This window comes from Chlorocebus sabaeus, chromosome X (assembly GCF_047675955.1).
Source record: "Chlorocebus sabaeus isolate Y175 chromosome X, mChlSab1.0.hap1, whole genome shotgun sequence".
Lineage (NCBI taxonomy): Eukaryota > Metazoa > Chordata > Mammalia > Primates > Cercopithecidae > Chlorocebus > Chlorocebus sabaeus.
Genome location: NC_132933.1, coordinates 25,167,444 through 25,173,928, shown reverse-complemented (window position 1 = coordinate 25,173,928; position 6,485 = coordinate 25,167,444).

Here is a 6,485-nt window from a genome sequence, read left to right as displayed (position 1 = left end):
GAGTAATGGGTTGAGGCTGAAAGAATTTAGATGAGCAGGTTAGGAAAAGCCTAGATTGCTATAAATGGAGTATTAAGGGCAATTCTGGTGATGATTTAGAAGACAAGAGCTGTTAGGAAAGACTAAAACTTGTTAGAAATTGCTTAAGTAGTCATGATCAAAATGTTGGTAGAAATATGGACAGTAAAGGCAATTTTGATGAGGGCTCAGGCAGAAAAGAGATATATCTTATTGGAAACTGGACTAAAGGTCATCCTCATTATGAAGTGGCAAAGAATTTGGCTGAATTGTATCTATGCCCTCGGGCTTTATGGAAGTTGAAATCTAGAAATAGTGAACTAGAATATTTGGCAGAAGAAATATCTAAGCAGCAAAGTGTTTAAGGTGCCACGTGGCTCTATGGTTGCTTACAGTAACATGAGATAATAAATAAATTATTTAAAGATATGAAGGGAAACAGAACAGCAATATTTTAAAAAATTTCAGTCTGGCCACATAAAGAATTAAAAAGAGCTTGTTTTGGAGAGCAAACCAAGGATATGGTCACATGACCTTTGCTAAGAATATCAGTATGGATAGAAAGCATCATCAGGACAATGAGAGAATGAAGATGACGGCATTTCAGAGGTATTCAAGGCTGCACCTCCCATTACAGGCCTAGAGCTCTAAGGGGGCAGAATGGTTTGGAGGGGTGGGCCCAGGGCCCCCTCTATGTGTTGACTGCCCGGGAGCCACCTTGGGTCTCTGCTCCCTGCATTCTGGCACAGTGTTCCTCAGTTGCCGTAGCCATGGCTCAAATGGTCCCAGCTGTGGCTCAATCCATCACTCTAGAAGTTACAAGCTGCAAATTTTGGTGGCATCTGTGTGTGCTACTCTGCAGGTGTGCTAAATGCAAGAGTTATGGGGACATAATTTCCTCCACATAGATTTCGAAGGATGGCATGGACAGCCTGGGGACCCAGGCAGTGACTTACTGCATGGGTGGAGCCACCACAGATTACCTCTAATAGACCAATGTCCACCAGAAATGTGGGGTCAGCGCTGCTACAGAGTTCTCACTAGGGCAATGCCTAGTGGAGCCATGGGAGTTGGGCCAAGACCCCAGAACTGTAGATTTACCATTTTGCAAAATGAGCTTGGGAGAGGTACAGGCATGAGACTCCAGCTCGTGAGAGCTTCCAGGTGGACTGAGCCCGGCAAAGCCATGGAGGTAGAGCTGCCTGAAGCCTTGAGGGCCAAAACCACACTCCACTGTGCCCAGGACATGGGACATGGGACATGGAGTCAAAGAAAATTATTCTAGAGCTGTAAGACATAATGTTTTCCCTGTGGGGTTGTGGATTTATTTGGGACCAGTTACCCCTTTCTTCTTGCATATTCATCCCTTTCGAAATAGGAATGTCTATCCTATGCTGTCCCACCACTGTACTTTGAAAAAAAGTCACTTGTTAATTTTATAAGCTCACAGCTGGAGAGGAATTTGATACAAGATGAATTGTGCCTTGAGTCTCACCCATATCTGATTCAGATGATTATCTTAACTTTGGACTTTTGAGATGATTCTAGAACTAGTTAAACTTTTGGGATTATTGAGATAAAATGAATGTATAGTCACACACCAAATAATAATGTTGTGTTCAAGGACAGACAGCATATATGATGATGGTCCCATATGATTATAATGAGCTGAAAAATTCTTATTACCTAGTGATGTCATAGCCATCATAAGATTACAGCACAACGTGTTGCTCATGTGTTTGTGGTGATGCTGGTATGGACAAATCTGTGCTGCCAGTCATCCAAAAGTATAGCATATACAATTATGCACAGTACATATAATTGATAATGACAATAAATAACCATGTTACTGGTTTATGTATAATTTTTATTTTTATTTTAGAGCATATTTCTTCTACTTATGAAAAAATGTTTATTGTAAAAGAGCCTCGGGTAGATCCTTCAGGAGGTATTCCAGAAGAAGGCATTATTATCATAGAAGATGAGAGTTCTATGTATGCTACTGCCTATGAGGACCTTTCAATAAGACAAGATGAGAAGGTGGAAGACAGTGATATTGATGATCCTGACCCTATGTGGTCTTAGGCTCATATGTGTGTTTGTGTGGTTTTTTTTTAACAACAAAAAGAAACAGTAAAAAATAAAATAATTTAAACATATAAAAAAACTTATAGAGTAAGGATATAAAAAATATTTTTGTACAGATGTACAATATGTTTGTTTTAAGCTAAGTGTTAAAAAGTCATAAAGTTAAAAAATTAAAATTTATGAAGTAAAAAAATTACAGTAAGCTAAGGTTAATTGAAGAAAGAAATTATTTTATAAATGTAGTACAGTCTAAGTGTACAATGTTTATAAAGTCTACAGTAGCATACAGTAATGTTCTAGGCCTTCACATTCACTCATCCCTCAATCACTGACTCACACAGAGCAACGCCCAGCCTTGCAAGCTCCATTCATGGTAAATATCCTAAATGGGAATACTATTTTGTATCGTTTACATGATATTTCTATTGTAGTTTTTCTATGTTTAAATATGTTTAGAGACACAAATACACACCATTGTGTTTCAGTTGCCTACACTATTCAATACAATAAAATGATGTACAGGTCTGTAGCCTAGGAGTACTAGGCTACATCATATATCCTAGGTGTGTGGTAACCTATGCTATCTAGATTTTTATAAGTACATTCTATAATTTTGTACAATGTGGAAATTGCCTAACAACTCCTTTCTCAGGACACATTCCTGCTATTAAGTAATATATGACTGTATTTTGCATTGTGAGTGTCAGAGTGGAATGTAATGGTTTAAATAAATCCCCCAAAGTTCACATGCTGGAAACTTAATCCTCAAGACAACAATTCTGGGAGGTGGAGCTTAATAACAAGTGATTAGGTCATGAGAGTTTTGCTATCATGAAAAGACTGATGTCGTTAACATGGGATTAGGTTAGTTATCATGAGAGTAGCTTTGTTATAAAAGCCAGTTTAGTACCCTGTTGCTCTCTTGCTCTACCAGCTTTTGCCCTCTGCCTTCCACGATGAAATAATGCAGCACAAAGATCCTAACCAGATGCCAGCACCATGCTCTTGGACTGTCCAGCATGCAGAACTGTGAGCCAAATGATTCCTGTTTATTATATATTTCTAATTATGTGGTATTTCATTAGAGCAATATCAAATGGACTATGGCATCTATACACATTCAAAAAATAATAGTATTGGTAGTGTTTAAGTCATGCTCGTTCTTCAATTTATAAGAAATATTATCTGCACAAATGAATTAATGCACACTTGGTAACTCTTCCAAATCCCCTGAGATTCAGAAATACTGAATTTAGAGCACATCAAATCCAGTAGTAGTAAGTGATGTGTGGGGCATTCCAGTTTTTTTTTTTTAATCTACAGGTAACTGTGATAGTATGTATATATTACCTTCTGAAAATTTTGTACTACTTGTAGCATAAAGGGACCAAGTTTAATAGAAAGAAGTTGGCTGGCTCAGAGAAGATGCATCCCCACTTCTACGCAAATAAAGAATAAAAGCATTAATGTTCTTAGCACAATTAATTAGTATGGTTATTTTAACTTAATATATAACACAAATATCAATATTTTTTTCCTTTGCTAAAGTAAAACATTAATTGAGTGCCTACTCTGTGCCAGTGTTTCATAACATGATTTTTAGAAACAAGTCATGGAAAGCTGGTTAGTATATTCAGGGTTCCCTCACCAAACTTTAAAACTTTTTTTCTTCATGCTTCTTTTAGGTGTTGTTTACCTGACCATTCCCTATACAATCTCTAAAATCCAAGTACACTGACTTATAGCATATTTATGAGGTAGGAAAAAAGTTCATACTAAGTACAGTAACCACTGGTTTGATTACAATCATTATTCTTATTGTTTTAAGTTGTTAAAGAATATACAAGGCATCCCCTTCCATTGTTAAACAACCAGATAGTTATCAAGTCTTTACCTCTGTTTAAAATTATTCTTCCACTATCTACTTGGGACAAAATTGTGACTAAGAGTTAATTCTAAATTGTGTGTTTCTTTCATTTTTCCAGGGCCTAGAAGAGGACAATGTAGTAAGAAAATACAGTGGGGAAAAAGGAAAAGCAAAGCAAAATAAATAAGTTAAATAATTGGTGTAGGAGGGAATTAATAAATAAATTATTTGATCAAAATAAATATTCAACATAATAAAAACTGTACTCCTAAAATATCATTTAGGACGCTCTAAAATCTTAAGTTTCTCCTCTTCCCTTTCCAGACTCATATCCCAACAATCCCCAACAATATATACCTTCTATTGTTCTCAAATTAATATACTCCTTCACAAGTTCCTTCCCTTTTCCCCACCCATCTGATATTGCTGATTATTTCCCCTGCCTCAAATGTCTTTCTCCCATTTCTGTATGTGCAAATTCAACTTAGTCTGTAAGTCCTAGTTTAAGTGCTTCCTGCTCCATGGAACTTTTTGGACTACTCATCTATTTTTCTGAGTTTGCTCCACATTTCTTTATGTGTATCTCCTTCATGGTACTTAGAACATATTACATTACAAGTAAGTATTCCTTGAATTTTCTGCCAGAAGTTTTCAGGATGAGCACCATATTTTTTTTCTTCCTTTTGAATCACAAGTACAATGAGCTAAATTAATCATACTTCTCATTTGGAAACAAACTGTCACCATTAGTTCACAATTCATATTAAATGTATCTTCTCATACCTCACAGTGCCTTCCATAGGATCTTGCCTAGAATATACTTCCTGAAACATTTTTAAATGAATGAATAAAATTTGTGAGTAAGTGAATTAAATGGGATGACTCCTTCAATCACAAAACCTTTGTAATTTTTCAATGATTTTCAAAGCTGTTTTAGAATATTTTATTGGAGATAGAGTAGATTATCTTATGATAGACCAGCTCTCCTCTCAACAACAAGGAAATACACATTTTTGAAACAATTTTTGAGTAGATTTGAGAATTACTATGAGAATAAAGACTTAAAGGTCCAAGATTCTTGGGAAAAAGGAAGAACAAAGAGTTGAACCACACATTCACTGGCACCTTTCCCATTGGGGTATGTGTCAAGTTTTATACAGCAAAAGAGAGACTGGTAAACAAAAAGCAGTAGCTTGCAGGTTACATAGATAAATTGAGATTTCAGATATATCATTGAATAAGAGATTAAAAATGGTATTTACACTCTGCCAAGGAAGAAAAGCCCTAGAAAGCACCAGAGTCATACAGTTGGAAGCCCTGAAACACCAATTTCTAGTAATAAGAAGTCAGAACTAGTCTTACCATCACAAAGAATGAAACGGTGTGAAAATAAGCTCAACTATAGACTTTATTAAGATATTCTTGTCTTACCTTAACCGTCCATTAGAAGTAAAGGTAAATCTTATCTGGGAAAAGAAACATTTGCCTTAATCTCATATGATGACAATTTTAATATACAAATTGTTACATTAAATGCAAAATAATAGGCATATCAGGCAAATAATAAACAAAAAACAAGAGATAAAAAAAGACACAAGAAGGACACCTAGATGAGATGTAATTATTGTAGTTATCCACACATACCTTAAGATAAATATGTTAAATGTGTTCATATAAATAGATAACAAGATGGAGAAGTTTAACAAAAAATACTGTCATTTCTAAAGAATTAAATGTAAAATTTTAAACTGAGATAATAAAAACAGAAAGTAATTACTCAGTGAATGGATCTCAGACCCGACAAGAAACAATTAAAAAGATGAGTAGTGAATTGAGAAATAACTCGGTAAATATGAACCCACACAGTAGAATCACACAGAGAAAGATTTAAGATAGAACAAAATAATATAAAGAATATAACCAACGTAAAGGACAAAATGAATAGGGCAAACAAGTGTAATCAGTCCAGCAGAAAAAGAGAGACAGAATGAAAGATAATAAATATTTCAACATATCCCATCCTAAAATTTTTCCAGTTTTACTATAAATCACAAGCAGGAATGTAATATAAATATCACCTAGGCAACTCATAGACCAAAGATAATGAGAAAATTTTAAAATAATCAGAGAGAAAAAGCATAAAGCTTTCAGAGGCACAACAACGTTTACAGCTGCCTTCTCAAAATAAATGAGGTGAAGCAGAATATAATTCAATGAACTGCTAACTTCGAAGTCTATATCTAGTGAAACTAACTTTATTAAATGAAAGTAAAATAAAAAATTTTCTGAATATCAAAATAGAATTTTTCAGATAATTAATAGCCGATACTAAAAGAAATGTTAACATGTAGACACTATAATAACAAAGGTCCCCTGCATCAAAACAATTTAACACTCCTAAAATTTTAGTACCTAATACTTTAAAAATATATGAAGCAAAAATGTCCAGAATAACAAAAAATGACACATATAAGAAACAGATAAATCCACAATGAGATAAAGATTTTAATCT